We start from the raw sequence: 20,200 nt of genomic DNA, 5'->3' as shown, positions 1-20,200 counted from the left end.
ACTTCTTTTACACTTTTTTATTTAATTGTATATTTCTAGAGCTGGTGGTAACAATCCTGTAAACTTGCATTCTGTTGGCAATAAATCCCAAGACAAATCAACTGTCCTATAGTCTGATGCAAAGCTGTTCCAATCATTATTTTTGTAATGACATTTAATGTGATCTGTAGGTCCTCCATTCCTGGGGTCTTCCTAACTTTATGCTCTGTCATTGCCATGGTTATGTTTGTTTGAGCGTCCTGCTTCAGTCAGCTTGCTTCCTGATTGGCTACTGTTCCGTTTGACGTGACAGTGTGAAGAATTTGTGTTGGGCTGTCCTCATTGTTTTCCCCACACAACACGATTTCTGATCGTAAATATTGAACTTGTTTAACATTTACAATGTCAAATCGTAGCGGCCCTGATCGTCTTCTGAGCAGATCCAGGAGAGTAAAATCACTCTTAACACCCCTCACACCACATGAGCATCCGACAAGATAATCTTTGGAACCATCAGGTAATCTGGCCTTTGCTGACTTTGGTCAGAAGGGGGGAATCAGGCCTGAAATCACCCCGATTATCTTGTAGTGTGTACCCCTCCTAAGGTATTTAATTCTTTTGAAATCGCTGCATTTTAATCCGTTTTTTTTGCTTTTGACTTTTACTTAGTATTCCTCACAGTGAGTGGAGGTAATTTAGGTGCCCAACAAAGGTAAGCTGGACCTTGGAATCACCTCCAATATCAACAAGCTTTTCTCACAGCATAAAATGTTGCTTTTTTTTGTGTGTGTGTGTATTTGGTGGCAACATCTGGTCGAAGGCCATTGTACTCTGCCACAATATGATGAATTTTCCCCTTCAGGTGCAAAGGTAACTTTTGCCCCCAAAGGAAAGAGGTGAGGGTTTGATGAAGTGGTACATCCACATTGTGATTGGTGCAGTGATTGTTTTGTGGATTGTTACGAGTTCAACTCTCAAAAATGTATTGTTGTATCCAAAGTCAAGCCGTGTAAAGATACAGGAGACCATTCTCATCAATTAAAATGATTTCCCCCTCTTACATGTACTGGCATGGAAGCTTTCACACTTCAATATAGCAGATGTTAATAAAGTTAAATTACTTACTTGATATCCAAGAACACTTAACAGTTACAAGTGTTTGTACTTCCAATTCAAGGACAAGTTGGAATTTGTTGAAGTGAAATATTTGGGTTAGACATATTTCTTTGAACACATCTCCCTGCCTCACCTGTGGAGCAAATGCTCGTCACTTCAGTCATCTTGCAGAATTTTCAGTATGTGAACACGGCTGTTTTTTCCTGTCCAGCTGTCAGGCTGAATAAAGCTCAGCTAAGAGACACACAGCAGGCTCAGTCACAGATCTGTGTCACTGCTGGCCTGCTTTTAAACATATCCGCTTAGTTAAGAGATAATGTTGACTGATCCTCTCTCCTCTTCGCCTTCTCCCCGCTGTCTTCTTCCGCAAAATAAATTAGACTTTTTGGGGTTTTATATGTGACTTCAAACAACTGATAGGGCAATGTCGAGTCATATCACCAGATTATTCAGTAGAGTCTGACAACACGCTTGCCGTCTTTTAAGCTTTTGTAATAAAATGCCGGGGATCATAGAGTTGGTAGATATGTTTGTTGACTTTGGCCTCAGACACTTTCTGTGTTTACATGAATAAATTCGACTTATGCCGTTGCTTGGTGATGTAAGAGTATCCCAAACTTAAATAAACTTACTGATCTTGTCATCTTTAAAAGAAATTCAACTCCCAAGCTTCAGGTGCCTGTAATGAATGAAATATTCCACCATGTACACTGTAAGATCTAAGAGTCTCAGTGTTGCAAAAGGAGATCAGTAGGATTTGCAACAGTTCTTGCAGAGCAAATAGACCAGACACATTATGATCACCTTCAACACAAGTGTTTTACTGTAGATTTAAGACTTTTTTCCACAGTAATACTAAGACTTAAAACTGGAATAAGGGCCTACGGTCATGCTCTGTGGGTTTGGACATACAGGCACATGCAAACCTTAGAACTGCTAATCAGTAGGGCTGCGCAATTAATCGCAGTGAGCATGCTAGCAGGCCAACATTTGCTAACTTGTAGCTGTAATAAATTGTAATACACGTAGTTTTTCAGGTATTTGACCATAAACTAAGAACTGTACAAAATGTATGAATCCCATGATAAGCTGGATACTTCTCTCAGTTTTGGAGACATTTTCTTTTTCCAAAGATACAACTGAAACAATCCTCATGGGGTTAGCGGAGAAAACACTGAGGAAACAACAATGGGCTTTATCCATGTCTTGATATGAAAAATCTTTATTTAAAAAAATGTGTTCAGGTTTTCGGATGCCTTTGAGGAGAGGTGTGTCTCCTTATGAGCTGTGCACACATCATGCTGTCGGTGCGTCTGTAATAAAAGGTAAAGTGGCTGTTATTAAAACTCCAGATCAGAGAGTTTTCGGGAGCATTATATTAATACAAATACGTTGATGCAATTTCAAATGTTATTGAACATTAGTGGAAATGTCGGCGTGTTCTATGAGCCGACATTTGGTTAACACCTAATTCCACTGAGATTATTGCCCCCAGACAGCAGGCTGAGACTCTCAGATCACTCCTCTTTCTCCATTAATTGAACTCATTAGAGTCTTTAAATTGGAGAGTTAAGGATACGCAGTAAACATGGGACCAAGCACAACAGGCAGCCAGCTTTGTTACTCCCAATTAGAGGGATAATTGGCACTTTATTTCCACAATTCAAGTTCAAACACCTCTAAACTCCCTGGAGGGAAACCGCAGAGATTCACTATTTGCACTGATGTTTGAGCTGTGCCCATTTAAATGCAGAGCCACTGGCTGCCTTCACGATGAGCTCCTTGCAAATGTCATATCATGCATATTCATTTATCTGCTTAGTTTTGTTTTCTGCAGTAATCTCTGCTGAGGCGTTGCGGGGCTGGGGATGAAGCAGAGGGACAATTTGCCTTACCTTCAACCAGCTTTCACTGGGTTTGGATTATACAGTGTTCCGCACGCCCTTTCACTCAACTCTTAATTAATTACTGATTAGTGTTTTGCGCCCTGAGCTGAATGTTAAAGCTAATATTCTCTCTGCTGGCCTTCCCTATAGAGAACAGTTGAACATGCTGTGTCTTTTCAAATCTTGTAGTTTTGGGATGTGGAGATGACATTTAAAGGCTACAACAGATTGCATGTAATAACTTCTCTGTTATCTTTCGGGTGTTGACATGTTTTCACTTTAGCTTCAAAGTGATGTGACATAGAAGTACTTTCAGCAACACAGCACGTAGCATCCAAGATTAAAGATAAAAAAAAAGAAAAAAAAGAAACTGGTAACATCTTCAAGACGGATTGTTCTGCACTGAATTTGTTTTATTTCTATCTCAACGATCGGTGTTCTCAAATGTTCAGAAGTTATTTGTGTAACTGTAAAAGTCATAGAGAATGTTATTGTTTCCAAAGTTCAAGGTATTTCCATTGTGTGCTGATTTACATGAAGTATTGAGCATCTTGTTAGTATTAGTAATATATAGTAGTAGTAATAGCATTATTAGCATGCTGCGTTCACAGCACAATTCAGAAATTGCATTCTCTGGTTTACATAAAGTATTTTGCATCTTTTATTTTCTTATTGTTTTCATATTGGCTTTGTAGATGGACCACAGCAAAGCAGAGGGAAAGCGCTATAAACTTAGACTCTGACATTGGCTCATATCCTGATGTTTTAACAGTTGGTTGAATAGTTGTTTAGTAGTTGTCAAATGCAGTTGTCCAACAGATAAAGGTGTATCAACGGAACAAAATGTCCTGCTGGGTAATATGCCCCTAAAAGAGATGTAACTTGGGCAGCAGCCCGAGTTGCAACAGAGCAGACTAATCAGAGAAGTCTGTTACATTGTTGATATTTAGAGTAAAGCCTGACCGATTAATCAGACAGCCGATAATATCTGCCGATATTAACATTTCAAGTGACTTCTGTATCGACTAATTTTATTACAGATATACTCAGATATTATAATTATTATTATTATTATTATTACCAATAGCATTTCATTTTAGTATCATTGTATTACAATAGCATTTATCTTTCTGGCTGTTACCAGCAGAGGGCGCTATATGGATTACAACGCGCATTATTATTCTCCAGAGGGTCAAGCGGTGATACCTGCCCAGTTAATTTCCACTTGAGTGACCATCTTGACTTCTTTATGCTGTATATCTTTTCCAGAAGTGTTTGATAACTGCATGATAAGTGATTGATGCAATAAATGTGTAAATCTAAATCTGTCTATCTCAATAAATCGAACATATATTTAAGAAAGATGTAGGCGGATATATCGGTGTGATTTTTTTTTTTCCCTCCCTAATATCGGTATCAACCCCAAAAAAATCCCATATCGGTCGGGCCCCAATTTAGAGGTGGCATTAAAACTATGAAAGTCAAAATAAAGATGCTGATACAGACGATCAGACGCAGATCAGCATTTTATCCTGTGTTAGGATGCAGTGTAGAAAATTGAAGTTGTCCTCTGCAGTCTTGATCCAATCCAATTAGTACCTCGTAGCTGAAAACAGTAACATGAAACTTTTATTTGGAAAGATGCTCAGAACATCTGTCACTTTCTTTTGCACAATTTGTGGCTTGGCGTGTGGTGTAATACATGTTCAGACTGTTTGTAATTACAGGGAACATTTCACGGAGCACGTCTGAGTAAAAAGCACTCGTGTGTGTGTGTGTGTGTGTGTGTGTGTGTTTTATATTTGTTCTTGTCGGGTTTTTTTCTGCTGGGTTTGTTCTCTTCATATCGCTCCTTCTTTCATCTTTTTATGTTTTAATATTATTTGTACTCTTCAGGTTTTGAATTAATTTGTCCCCTTTTTCTCTTACCACTTTTTTTTTTTTTACCTGTCAATCTCTGCATGCCTGCGTACTTTCAATTCTTATTACATTTTTATACCCACCATTTTCACTGTTTGCTCAGACTAAAAGTCCTCTTCATACATAAAGAGAATATTACACTCTTTATGTATTCTTAGAAACTAAAGCATTTAAAGCATTTTTTCCTTGTCCGCCTTTGTGTTTGTTCTTCCCCTCCTCTAACAAACTAATCTAACTGGAATTTCTCATTCTGTGGGCACGAAAAGGGCTCCGAGCTTATTATGATGTTCTGTTCCTGGTGAACAGTGTAATAGATGATGTGTCATTTTTGGTTTCAGTGTGTATGCGGTGATGTTGAAGGGACCCACCCAGGTGCCCTCATATGATTGGGCTCATAAGAGCGCTGTTTATGGACTGTGGCGTGCACAGGCTCAGTTTGCTGTGTTTCTGTGTTTCTGCGTCTCATTGTTAGAGGAGTTTTCCCTCCATGTTTTCCTCACCCTCATGGTGTAGGCTTACACTGTTATAGGGGTGACTTGGCATCTGTGTGAGTGAGTGTGTGTTTTGTCTGTAGCTGCTTCTCTAGAGCATTGAATAATAAACATATCAGCTAGAGACCTCCAGTTATCGTGTTCACACGGCCGCCTGTTCATCTGACATGATGCTCGGGGTGGCAGGTATTGTTGTTCTACTTTCATCCAGGTTGTAATTCATGTTGAGTTCGGGTACCCAACAATTAGCATCATTTTACACACAAATTTAATGAGAAACTGAAAATAGTGAAGTGTTAATCAAATTGAAAGTGGTTGATAATAACTGTAAGAAACCCAACATCTACTGTATACGACTAACAACCAGAAATGTAGCACTTAGACATTATAACAGAATTTGAGTTCCACCCCTCCGTTTTACATCAGAGGAAAATGAGAAAATGACTTCCATGTGAATAGCTCTACCTCTTCACAATCTGAGAACTGTAATGACTCTTAGATGAATAATTGTACTTACATGGCTGATATGACTCCTCAGAGTTATTCAAATTAGTGATATTGTTTCATGTTTGTAAGAAGTGCTCGCAGAAAGTGAGTTTGCTGACATTGTGTTGAAGTGCAACAACTGGAGGGCAGAAGTAGTTAGTTCATTCTTTCTGTTAGTTTGCAGGTGGGCTGAGTAAACAGAGTAATGATTCATCTAAACCCTGCTCTAATCATCCAAAGGGCACATGATGTTTTCTTGTGGCCAATCTTTAATCCCTTGATTCTTGTCCCACTTTCTAAACAAGAATACAATCTGTGCTGTGCCAAGACATGCAGAAAGAATAAGGCAATAGATGCAAGCTAAGACCAACGCATACCGTCTGTCTCTAACACTGCAGATAACACATCATTATCTCATAGCAATGTATTAAAAGCAGTCAAGACATATTTGTCATGGTTGAAATTGTCCTTTCAAACACTATGAATCTATCTCTCTGCTGTGACAGTGTAAGCTTAAAACTCAGAGTTTAGGGGGAATCCCTTTCTTTCTCTCAGTTGGGAGGCCCTGTATTTGGCACCCAAATGTTTTAGTGAGAAATCCAGGCTGAGCTGAGACACCCGCAGGCCAACCCTTTATGTATTCTTGAGTTAGCACCGCGAGGCGAAGCCTAAAAGCCCATGCGGGCTGGAACATTTTTTACAAAGGTGGCAGGCCAGAAGACGTTGACACGGCCCTCCACAGATGCCAGTGTTGTGCCACTTACTCCCGGAATTTGACAGCGCCGACCGAGCACAGAGATCAGATTTGAAGGGGATGAGCGTGCACAGAATGGAAACACACAGTTCAGTTTGTGAGAGCAGTTGTCAGGATATGTTTGCAGGATGCATAACAAGAAGGAACAGCTGGACTTGGCAAACTTTCTTTTCAGAAAATATTTAAAGCAAGTCATGATATATGATAAGGGCCAGATTTACTAAAGGTTTGCGTGTCTTAAAACGTGTGCAAACTTGATACCACCAGCAAAAAAAAAAGTGCTACCTGATCTACTAACTGCGTGCAGTGAGGATTGCGTCTTTCAAATGAGCAAAACAACACGCATTGTCCTTTCAGTACGTTTGTCTTAATGAATATGCAATATGGGGCGTTTCTGCCCTAACGTGCAAAATACTGGGAGGATAAAATGCAAACAAGTTAAGTTAGTACACGCATTGCGATTTACCAAACCTGACAAAAATTGCGGTGATTGTGATGGTGTCTGTATTTAACACCTTTTGAAAGGAAGGTGCTAATCCAGGAGACCAGCGTTACGCACAACAGGATGCTGTTATTGAAGTTAGGAGGAGACATAGGCACAACAAAAGACGGCATAAAGATGTTTCAAAATGACAGAAAAATAAATGGCATGCATTTATTTTTTAATTTGATTCAATATTCTAATCGTTAAGGAAGAGGAACACCAGGATTAAACTACAGGCTATTGTTGCCATATAGCCAAACAAAACTGAACATTCACAGCCTCTGCATTCTACAGAATTTCAACATTGGCATTTATGTCTTCCTATTTCCCTCTTTTCGCCAACATTGCGCTCGTCACCTCCCTCTAAAGCCCGCTGCTGCTACTCTGTAGGACGCTTGGATTGAGGGACCTCACCACTGTTTGTACCCCCGTCTTCGATACCTCTTTCCAGGGCGTTTATGTCCGATCAGACACAGCGCTGGCCAGCTGTCTGGTGCGCAACAACGGCCTGAGTGTAGAGCGCCCGGTCCACAGAGGACACAGCTCGCACCTCCTGCACAATGTATGACACTTCATTCTTAAGATTAAGGGAAGAAAAGAGAGGCCCTGTTTAATGCTGAGGTTTTCTTAAAACAAACAAAAATCTTCTTTGTAATATTGAGATTTATCTCCTATAACTCCAAAGTATTGTGCGTTTATTTGCCTCTCCCACTAATACCTATTTTGCGCTTGCAGTCATCCCGCTTTCTGTCCAAACTCTCCGTGATGTAAACCAGTAGAACACGCAAAAGCCTAACTTACACTGCTCAAAAAAATAAAGGGAACACTTAAACAACACAATGTAACTCCAAGTCAATCACACTTCTGTGAAATCAAACTGTCCACTTAGGAAGCAACACTGATTGACAATCAATTTCACATGCTGTTGTGCAAATGGAATAGACAACAGGTGGAAATTATAGGCAATTAGCAAGACACCCCCAATAAAGGAGTGGTTCTGCAGGTGGTGACCACAGACCACTTCTCAGTTCCTATGCTTTCTGGCTGATGTTTTGGTCACTTTTGAATGCTGGCGGTGCTTTCACTCTAGTGGTAGCATGAGACGGAGTCTACAACCCACACAAGTGGCTCAGGTAGTGCAGCTCATCCAGGATGGCACATCAATGCGAGCTGTGGCAAGAAGGTTTGCTGTGTCTGTCAGCGTTGTGTCCAGAGCATGGAGGCGCTACCAGGAGACAGGCCAGTACATCAGGAGACGTGGAGGAGGCCGTAGGAGGGCAACAACCCAGCAGCAGGACCGCTACCTCCGCCTTTGTGCAAGGAGGAACAGGAGGAGCACTGCCAGAGCCCTGCAAAATGACCTTCAGCAGGCCACAAATGTGCATGTGTCTGCTCAAACGGTCAGAAACAGACTCCATGAGGGTGGTATGAGGGCCCGACGTCCACAGGTGGGGATTGTGCTTACAGCCCAACACCGTGCAGGACGTTTGGCATTTGCCAGAGAACACCAAGATTGTGCTCTTCACAGATGAAAGCCGGTTCACACTGAGCACATGTGACAGACGTGACAGAGTCTGGAGACGCCGTGGAGAACGTTCTGCTGCCTGCAACATCCTCCAGCATGACCGGTTTGGCAGTGGGTCAGTAATGGTGTGGGGTGGCATTTCTTTGGGGGGGCCGCACAGCCCTCCATGTGCTCGCCAGAGGTAGCCTGACTGCCGAGATGAGATCCTCAGACCCCTTGTGAGACCATATGCTGGTGCGGTTGGCCCTGGGTTCCTCCTAATGCAAGACAATGCTAGACCTCATGTGGCTGGAGTGTGTCAGCAGTTCCTGCAAGACGAAGGCATTGATGCTATGGACTGGCCCGCCTATTCCCCAGACCTGAATCCAATTGATCACATCTGGGACATGCAGGCACGTGGAGGCCACGCACACTACTGAGCCTCATTTTGACTTGTTTTAAGGACATTACATAAAAGTTGGATCAGCCTGTAGTGTGTTTTTCCACTTTAATTTTGAGTGTGACTCCAAATCCAGACCTCCATGGGTTAATAAATTTGATTTCCATTGATAATTTTTGTGTGATTTTGTTGTCAGCACATTCAACTATGTAAAGAACAAAGTATTTAATAAGAATATTTCATTCATTCAGATCTAGGATGTGTTATTTTAGTGTTCCCTTTATTTTTTTGAGCAGTGTAAATAGTACCGCCTCCACAAGGTTTGCACCTGTTGTCATTCGCGCAAATTTTCTTCGTAGATCACCCGCAAAACGCCCGCCAACCAAACGTGCAAACTATTGGAGCGAACACGCAATTTAGTACTCTTTACTTGGGAGCTTAATAAATCTGCTCCAAAGTCTTAAAAACGTATTTCGTGAACACAAATGCACAAATATTAAATGATTGTACGTCCAGGACCCTTGACTAGATGGAGAGTGGGACAGAAAGCTGGAGAGAGACAGGGAATGTTAGGAAGAGAGAACGGGAGGTGGCATGAAGCAAAGGGCCGAGGTCGGATTCAAACCCACAGCAGCTTCAAGACAGTGTACAAGGAGCGCGTGATGTGGCCACTAGGCTATCTGGTGCTGATCTTTTCTATTGTATGAATTGAAAGTGAAAGGTTTCACAGTGCTGCATCTTAGGACAGCGTGCATTATTCTCCTGCAGCCAAACGTTTTTAGTTTTTTGTTAGAACAACAGGACTTTATCTTTTTTTGTTTTTGTTTCTCAAGTTGATATATTAAGGTTTAAAACACATCTCTAGTTTACAAACTGGGCAAACATCTTCCGTTTTTCTTGTGCATGCAGTTTACCTGTGTGTCAGCTCGTGTGTAGCCTCAGGTCATTTCTTCTCACCTGAGCTGAGCTGTGAATGTGCCGGTCAGGATCGCTGTGTTCAGTCATTTGAAATCCGCTCTGAACACGCACAGTTTTTCTCTGCCCTCAGCAAATACAACGTCACCCACAGGACAGATCGATTCCAACACTCCACAAGTTTGAAGGCAGAGGAGTGTGGATGGTGTTCTGCCACGTCCACTGCAAACAGAGAGTTAAACAGCTCTCAGGGACAGACTGCAAGTCAACATTCAGCCAGCACAGGGGGAAGTGGGAGCCAAAAGGAAAGAGAGTCTGCTCCACATATGTCCAGAGAATTGTAGAGTATGAAAATCTTGGATTGAAAGACTGAGAGTTCTTAGTGGGACAAAATATATTTTAGAAATATCCAAATAATCCACATTGAATAATCTTGTTTGATGGAAAAACAGGTTGTGGTTGTATGATAAATGCAGAGGTCTGAGAGGCTTTAAGTTGAGCTTGTTGTCATGTTGATACTTTGCTACGTCGTGTTTATACAACGTGTCCTGATGGATGTACCAGCTAACAGCTAGCCACAATTAGTTTGACTATCATGTTTGTAAACTCTGATGTCGCGTTTGATGGCGCATTATTACACGTTTTAAGAGCCGAGACTCTGGTTTTTGGGGAATGAATCTGTTTGTGTGCGGTGTGCTGAGTTGGTCATCTCGTTGCACATCACACACTAAAACAAACAAAAAAAACCGGTTAAATCTGTCATGCGTATGGTCTCTCATATTTTCAAAAATCGTTTTAAGGCTTTGCAAATCTTTCAGCGTGTGTCAGGATTTTACTGAACTCTTGTACTCATGACCAAATTACAATGTTCTTTTAAAGAATATATAACCATCTTTAGTCTAGAGCTAATCAGAAGAGACCATGAGATCTGGAAAACAATCAAGGGCTGCTTGTATCATTGGCTTAAACAAAAGGAGCGGTTTGATTTGTGTTCATCATAAATCAATTTGAGCCCGTATCAAGTTTCCAAAGTTGAAAGTGATTCTTTGAAGTTATTTCCACCACTGGCAAAAAATCAAAAATAAAAAATCAAAGCTGATTTTAATTAAACTAGAGTGGGGGGGAAAACATCCTTTCATTTAAGAAGCTGTGAGCAGCAGTTACGATGCCAAACCCAAGTTAATTTATTGACCAACTATTTTCATAGCAGCATGAATTCCCGTTGTGTTGGGGGTGATGCTCTGAGTCTGTACACAACTGAATAAGTGACACCTCGCTTTGGTTGTTTGCCCATTTTGAACCAAAAACAGTTGAGACAAATGAGCTACATGCTGTGACCTGTGAGAGGGACAGCGGGAGCTTCATAATTACGTGGACCTCTCGCCCACAGCGACGTCTGCTCATGTTTTGACAGACATTCCAAACCTGTTGAAGGATGCTCAGTGAGACGTCTCTCCCCTCCTCTGTTTGTCTTCATTACCTCTCATTTTTCTTGTCATCGCTGTCTTGCGCAAACACATTGAAAACTTTCAGTGGCTGCTCGCGTCAAGGAAAACTTTTATTTTTTCTGACAACTTGTCAACTGTCGGAGCTTTTCAGCATTGTGGATGTTTTTTTGTTTTTTTTCTCTCACTTAAAGCCGACTCAACAAGAGTATGCTCAGTTACTGCTCAGTGTTTGGCCTCAAACCTTTTCTAATACCTCCCAACACAATCAAAGTCAGGCTGTGTTGTGCTGCAGCCTTTAGGACTGTTCATCCAAATATTTACCCTCATAAAAAGACAACTCATTTTAGTTTTCTCTCCTGGTATTAATTACTGTCTACACTCTACAAAGATGTGCCAAAGTTTATTTCCTCATGTTTTGCTCCAGAGAGTTCTATCAGAACGAACATATGGTTTAATGCAAGCTTTTCTGCATCACTACATACGCTTCATAGTGCCAACGAGCCTTTTCAGTTTTCAATTTAAGGGATGAGCCATTGCAAGTTCCCTGCAGCAGTCCAAGCCAGAGTAAAACTAAAGGCCCTGCCAGCTAAATAGTGAATCCATTCAAAAAGACATGGGTTACTGCCAGACTCTTGTCACATAGAAAATGTGAAAGGTGACTTAAACTCTGCGTGGAGCCGTGATGAATCGTCCCTTAACAGAATTTATTGTCGTACAAAGCAAATCCAGAAATGAAAAGATAACCTAATTTGTTTGAAAGATGACTTCTTGTGTCATTAATACAGCCCACAACAAAGAAGTGTACTGGCACCATAGAGAGTCAGTGTGTCTTCTAAGGGCCCGTGACCACAGACAGCTTTGGATGCGCTCACAGCCTCCTGTTCAGAGCGCTTCTCGCCAGCGCTAATTGCTGCTAGGATACTAAACTTGAACTTAAGGCAAAAGTCTGAATTTATCACAATGAACAAAAAAATCTATACTTTATAAAGAAAACATTTTTTTTCTCACTCAGTATGTGACCTGTTTGATTGAGGCCCAGATATAATGGCCATGCTTCATTAGCAGATGAAACTCCAGCTAACTATCAGCTCCTCTCAGATTCATTGGTGGCAATTAAGCAAGGCAAGTTTATTTATATAGCACATTTCAGCAACAGGGCAATTCAAAGTGCTTCACACAAGACATCAAAAGAGGTTAAAGAACTGTTCTTTTTGGGTTTTTTTGTCTTCAAGAGGGACATGTTGCAAACACGACCCACATGCAGAACAGCAGATCAACATGAAAACAATTTATATCGCGAAATATAGCGCAGATAGAAAAGATCTTGCAATATCCTGCAGCCCTAGTAGCGCTTATGACATTAATTAAACAATCATTTCTGATCGGCCAAAGAAGAAGTTGACCGTGGGATAAAAGAAAGGAAGAAACCGGCGAGGTAATGTCTTAGAAAACAAGAAGTAAAGAGATGCAATATCTCAGTCATCACAGAAAGGCCTGTGATGTTCTCATAATCTGGGGCTTCATAGAGCAATATTGTATTGTACTGTTAGTTAGTATGCGATAACAACCCCTTACTTGTAATGGGGAGGCAGTGATAACTGTGAAATTGGCTTCCCGATAATAATTACATTTTCATCATCTAAGCAATTTGAAAATGTTTGATCGACACGTTGTGAGGAAAAAAGAAAAAAAGCCTGAAAGCAAAGAACGAAAAAGATGAAAGAATTTCCACTTTGATTTACACAAAGCAACAGCTGACCAATGAGAGGAAGTCTAAAATTCACGGGCCGTTTTGAAAATCAGTTGGAGTTTCAACCGTAGATTAGTGGGTGTCAGTGAGGTTCAAACTGTACGATTAGCATTAGGTGTGATGACTGAGGAAGGAGAGGAGAGAAGAAATGTGGAAGAGCTCGTGATCAAAAAGACGGAAAAATACTTCAATTCAATTGAATATGTACACCTCCTTCTTTGTTTATTCATCACATCTTATATTGTCATTGAAGTATTGGACAGTGATAGAAAACACTGCAGGTTTTTTCTCATGTCTGGTAAGCCAACCAGTAATTCACGATTCCACCCATCATAAAGCTTCAGTGAAGTAGAGACAGGACATGTTTGTCATACTCTTATATTGTGTGTATGTTTGCTTTAAATGTGAGGAAACTCTCAGGGAAAAGGTGAGGATTTGAAGAGGTTTTTTTTCCCCTTTTAAGCTAGTTTTGTTGCATGTGAGAGGGACCATGGGAGCTGGTCAACATGTCAGTTATCCATTTTACCCTTTTATTCTGAGCTGTAGCCACTTTGTTGATAGGTGGTAAGGAGCACTCTTTTTATTTTAGGTGGTCAGTTTTCTCTGGCAGAACCCTCGGTTGCACTTTCACAGCACTTAGAGAAACAGCACTTTGCTCTCCTGCAGTCTTATAAAGGAAATACAGCGTGCTCGCGCTCACCCGGCAGTTTAACAAGCTCCCTGACTGCATTAGCTCGCCTCTTCCTCTGCGCGTGGTGCTTTCACATACCTGGGCCAGTTATAGTTTAGTCAATGTATGAATTCAATACTTCATTCAGCAGTTGTAAAAACACCGTGCTGCTGCAGTACTTCGTTTTAAACAGGTTTACTTTTATGCGAGTTTGCTTTGGTTTTAACCTCTGCAGACATGCTAACGGCTCCCACATCACCAATGTGCTTGTTTTTATTAGCTAAACACACAGACACACACACACACACACACACTCTAGATTTTTCTGAGCAGCTGCCAAGACAAGAAACCACATTTATTGTTCCTCAGAAGGACGAAGGCAGCTAACCTGCTTCTCTCTGAACTGACACACTCGTACATTCCTGAGAGCCTCGAGAAGATAATGATCCACCACCCCTTCCTGTTTCTATTTCACCTCCTCCAACACTTAAAAATTCATACAGTGGGCCCGCATGTTTATATGCACTTGGATACAGCCTTGGATTCTTCTTCATACCGTTCACTCTGTAGTTCACTTCAGAAACTGAATGCAAAGGTTTACTCTCTTAAGGGATCTTGGGTACTTGAGATGAAACATGGACGTTTCACTTACTACTACTGAAATGAAAGTATCTGAAATATTTTGCATCCCTGTGTCTATATATATTTCGACTTCAAATGAAACACAACAGAGTGGCAGTATTTAAATCTTCTTGGTTTATTTATTTGAGGACTTAAAGAGAAGATGTTCTAACGAAAAGGATTGTGACACTTTAAAATATAAAGAAAACAAAGAAAGTTAGCAGCCTGCTGCAACAGAGCACAAATATTTGATTTAAACACAAATCGTAAAAAGCCAATCATTGCTTAGGATTTTTGTTTGGTGGTGGCCAATCAGATTTCAAGGGGTGGGCCCAGGCCACCCATTTGGACACACCCTAGTGTTCCCTTTCATAATGGCATGACCCACAGTTTGAGAAGCATTACCCTAACATGATCATTGTTAGATAACACAACATTTAGCGGAATATGTTTTTGATAAAGACTTATTAAAGATGAAATAAACACTGAATCAAACAAAATTAATATATTTTAAACGTGTTGGAACATTAAGATGCAGGTTCATGTAATTCAGCAGCTCCATACTCTAAACAATAATGACAGCCTGGTCCTTTTTATTTCATCACACTTTAAAGAGTTTCTCTGCTCCATCATCTCTTAAAGAGTGTCCTTCCAGGATCGCTATCCGTTTACACGACATGCAGTGACACCATACTTCTCGGTGGTCGACAGATGACACCGTCTGGGATTTCTGCCGTAAACACGTCTGGAGAATTTCCACCCGATGGAATCCGTTTCCTCTTTGACAGTAAAACCTGTAAAATGAGCTGGCAGCTAACGTATGTAAGGTAACTGGACACTTTTAGGGCAGAGTGACTCAGTGTACACGTTAAAAAAGGAGACATTTAAAATGTTCACTCAGTTTTCTACAGATATCTGCTCTTTCAAATTCAGTTTCTGAAAAAGAAGTGTTTGCTGAACAAACCTGAAAATGATGTGATTCAATCCAAAATATTAAGTTGAAACCACGATCTAAATCTAAATCTCGGAGCAGCCTTCCGTGTGTTTGCTCTTTACACCAGCATGTCCTCTTGAGAGATGTTAGCTGTCAGATCCTGCGGAGCCCAAACAGAGGCCCCCTGTGCCACAGCGCTGTGCTTACATTCTAATCTGTGTGATGGAGCTGCGTGATAAGGCCCCGGGCACTTCTGCAGCATCAGGGGAAAGAGGAGGAGATCAGGGCTCACTGCCAGCTGCAGAGGTATACTCTTAGGCACGTTTTTCTTTTTTCATTTTTTCTTTTTAGCAGAGGACACACACGCTAATGGATCCTCAGTCTCCCACCCACGACTCAGCCATTGCATGTTTTCTCCCCAGTGAGCATTTGGAAATGTCAAAGTCGACTCAACCTGCTGGAAAAACAGAAAACTCTTACTGGTTGTGTCATCTGAGGCTTTGAGCCAGAAGTTATCTGGTTTGGGGTGATGTCTTTCCCCCTGTAAACAAAACCAGCAACAGTTTAATCTGTTTTCAGCTCCCATCAGTCTGTCAAAGGCGGTTGAACAAAATCGTTTTTTAAAGGGGAGATCACCTGGGTCTAGGTCAGCAGGATAGGAAAAAGCATTGGGACAGGCGATTACATTTAAAAAGTGCACATTAGCTCTATCGCACTGTTTCTTCCTATCTGCTTTCTTAATGTTTTACACAATGTCCATGTTTGCAACTTTCCTTTAAAGAATCAGAAAATAAATCCTTCTTATCCACTGCAATACATTCAGACTTTTGCAAGGAGTTTATTGTGAATGCTCAGATTGAGCTAACGATGAAACTAATTTAATTCTAACGCCCTAGGCGAGCCCTTAGACAGTCAAGCCAACTGATTGTTTTAACAGCAAAATTTACCGAGAGTTGTGACATTTGCAATTACAAAGAGAAATTGTATTTTTTTTAGCTTACCTATGTGTGAAAATAGAAATACCCTCAAATCCAGAATAAAGGTGGCATCGTCTGTTTTTGAGGGTCTCCAAGAGGGAAAAGGTTTTAACAGTCTTCCTGTGGGACGATTTCCATTGCAGTCAGCAGAATCTGCGATGTGCAGTTTCTGTGCAGCTGTGTAGCTCTTAATGGTACCATTTGATTTCACCGTTTGGAGTTTGCAATCCTGCAATCCCCATCGTGGTAGTTTAGCCATCAGCCTATACGGTAACATTGAGGGATGTGGAGTACAGGTCGCATGACGCCGCATGTCTCAGCATTTTAAAGTCGTGTATTGGTCTCAATGGTAAATAGGCTGCACCCAACTTTTGTGGTTGTTACAACTGGTATTAAAAGGGTGTCTTTAACAGTGTGTGAAAACGTTTTCCACTGGTCCCACTTGGTGCTTGTTCAGCTTACTTTTTCATCACAATTTCAAACAACACAAACTAAAGTCAGGGCACTGGTGGTCCGCACCAGTGAACCAGTGACCATCCGGTTCCCAACCCAAGTCCCTACAGACTGAGCTACTGCCACCCATACTGAACTACTGCCGCCCTATGTATGGAGGCTATAGTCCTCCAAGCAGGTGGCCCAGGTTTGAGTCCTACCTGTGGCTACTTTCCTGCATGCCATTTCCCACTCTTTCTCTCCCTGATTTCCGACTCTATCCACTGTCCTGTCTCTCCAATAAAGGCAGAAAATGCCCAAAAATAAATCTTAGAAGAAAAAAAGAATAATTGAAGTTAGGATGGAAAACAACTAAAACGTCTTATCTGTTGGTGGTTTTATTGATTGGACTTGGTGTAGGAAGCAAGAAAAGCTTTTATATTTAGTAAGGATTTGCTAAAAAAAAAATATATTTCAGTGTGTTCCACTGTATTTGTCAGTCTAACATACACAGGGGTCTAACTTATATGCTGTCTGGTTTCAGTTTGCAAAGAGTCGTAGAGAACTGCTTTTAATAGCTTGTTACATGGCCTCAGATTTACAGCCTACCTGTGTCAGTTTTTTCCTCCACTAGAGGTCATTTATGCAGGATTATTTGCACTTGTATATTAACTGTACCTGATGCTGGAAAATGTCAATCTAATGCTGAAGCCGCTCCTCAGTCTAACAGCCTCAGTACATATTGACACTGGTTTATGACAATGACAGAAGCTTCCACCTGCTAGCTGCCTCTTTGTCAGCGGATCATCGGAGCTCGGCTGGATGACAGTGTCAGACAGTTTTTTGTTGTACTTGTGATGACTGCCTTTGTTTGTAAAGTGGCTGGAAGACGGTCGAGCTAGTTTAGATGCATGAGAAAAAAAATTGAGTGAGAAACAAAAAAAATTCCCATTGCAGATAGACCTCTCTCCTTCAAGATGCCTCTGAATGACATGGTCTGTGATTGATTTAGTCTCTGAGCTTCTACCCGTATAAAACTTCTGAATTTCTAGCGTCAAACTGTTCTGTTCATTTTTAGTGACTAATGCTTCGTGTGTGTGTAGCATGCCTCAATAACGGAGTGTAAAAATATTTTCCCCTCGTGGGAGTAAGAAAGGATAACTTCTTCTTCTTCTATGGTGCATGTGGCAGCCTTTGCAGATCAGCAGTTAATGAAGTGTTAAATATGAATCAGACACTCTTGTACAGTTTGTTTAAAAAAAGAGATAAAACCTGATTTTGGGGTTCTGATTCTCTTTGAGGATTGATCTCAATTGGATTGTTCAAACAGTGATAAAAATATCAACTACCATTTGTCTCTTTAACTGAGATATTGACTCCCCACAACATATTTCTCATTCCATCTTTAACATTCTCAACAGTGTATATATTTCACATCTCCCAGCACTTTGACCTCAACACAGTTCGACACGTTCTTACTGAAATTGACCGACTGTGACTCCATAGCAGCGACCCAGGGCGTGAACTTTTAGACCTCTTTTGCCTGAAACAACATTATCAAATGAAATAAAAAAAACTTTGAAGAGTTCAGCTCTTCTGCTGCCTCCCACTCAGTATGTAACTTATGGGTTTTACCTCGAGAGTGATGACCTTTCTCTACCAAATGTCTTGTTCGAGCACAACTCATCAATGGAAGTCGATCATACTCACACACTTTCCCATCAGATACAAACAAAAAACACAAACAAACAGTGTTAGTAACTTAGAGTTGTTTGGTTCAAAACAACTTCAAGGTCGTGCCTGATACACTTGTGAAACTTTTTGTACGCTTTGAGACCTTTTGTGTGGCCTGAAGCTACAAAGACCGAGCCCTTCTTGGGCTGGGTCCTTGGAAGGATGCTACCCCTGAATTGAGACACAACTTATGTTTCTCCATCCATATTAAATGGAATTGGCCGACTTTTCAAGCTAACAAAGTATCAAAGTTTGTTAGCCTATAATATGTTACTGTTGTGTGTTTAAAGCTCCGTTTCGCTGCCCCTAGACTGCACTGTTATTGCTATTCTTGTATTCCAAACTAAGCTGAGTCTTAGACCCCCTATCCATTCCTGCCCTGTTGTCTTTCATCACGCACTGTAATGCAATCTGCAATTAAAATCTAAATGTGTTCTGCTGCGTCAAAAGGCCTCTTTTACTAAAGCCCCAATGGAGCCATAGATACATAGAAGAGCCTGCACCCAAGTGAATAACTCTTCCAAATGCAGCTCAGAGCCAATTACTTTCCTGCTGTTTCTCTGTATTTAAATTCTTTCTTCACTCTTGTGTTCTCCCTACATCTGGGTCTGCTCTACATCAGCCAGTATGCAAGATTACCCCCTATGAGAAGTCCTATTCATGTGCCTCTCCTCCCTTGTCATCACATACAAAAGCAGCATGAACAGGAAAGGCAGGAATAATATTTTAACGATGTTCCATTTGTGTGTCCACGAGTGTGTGACTCTTGAGGTGAATGAAAATCAAATCACTACTGGATTTATGGAGCAGAGAGACCACAGTGTCACGGCGCGTCGACGACTCGCTGCAGACGGAAGAGGCTGGAGACTGAGATGTGCTTTGAGTTAATGGAGCTCACACTGCTCGCTCAGCAGCACAAAGTTCTGAGGCAGGCGAGGAGGACACTTCATTTTGGCTCGTAGGGGTTTGCGTTTGATGATAATGAAAGATGGTTTGCACTCCCTTGTTGGCAATTAGCTAGAAACATGCTGTACACAGTATGGAGGCCTTTCATTTGTGTGCTGTAGTGTCACAATTACCTGAAACAGATGCTTGTAAGTCAGAAGTTTAGCCAGGAGAGAGACGGCGAAGGAAAGTAAGACCGGCAATGTAAAAACATGAATCTTGTGGGTTTTTAATCTTATGTAGTTTTTTAATTAGTTTCTTTGCTTTATTTCACTGTAAGTGAATAACTTTCTGTAACTCTTTAAATAAAGTTTTCTCAACTTAACTTTTATTATAGTAAATATCGTCTATTAGAAATATTTTTTTCCTTTTTCGGGCAGTTTTTTAGAAACATGAAAAAAATGGAGGCTGGGACGTTGCAGCCCAATCAGAGAATAGTTTAAAAAAATGTGAAACAGAAAAATATATTTCACTGTCTATATAGAATGACAGAAATTGTTCTGTTGACACCTGTTGCTAAGTTTCTGCTTCATCCATTAATGTAGAGAAAGCATGGACATCCACACAAACACATTCATACATGCATATTTACACCCATACATCCCCCCCCACCCTTTAACTCTTATTGAACAAATCTTCTTTCTTTCTTTCTTTCTTTCTTTCTTTCTTTGACCCCTACCTAGATTATTTTTGATTGTATTTTATTTCCTCAAACACTACATTTTCAGTTTTATTTTTGCTGTCATTTTGAACT

General features: G+C 40.9%; 1 protein-coding gene across 1 annotated transcript in view; it reads left to right on the top strand.

Moving 5' to 3' along the window:
- Positions 1 to 20,200, top strand: part of gstcd (glutathione S-transferase, C-terminal domain containing) — a 57,548-nt gene that overhangs the window by 14,574 nt on the left and 22,774 nt on the right. The gene's annotated exons all lie outside the window — the stretch shown is intronic.

This window comes from Labrus bergylta, chromosome 1 (genome assembly GCF_963930695.1).
Source record: "Labrus bergylta chromosome 1, fLabBer1.1, whole genome shotgun sequence".
NCBI classification, from domain to species: Eukaryota; Metazoa; Chordata; class Actinopteri; order Labriformes; family Labridae; genus Labrus; species Labrus bergylta.
Note: the sequence above shows the minus strand (reverse complement) of the source record. Positions and strands in the feature narration are given on the sequence as shown.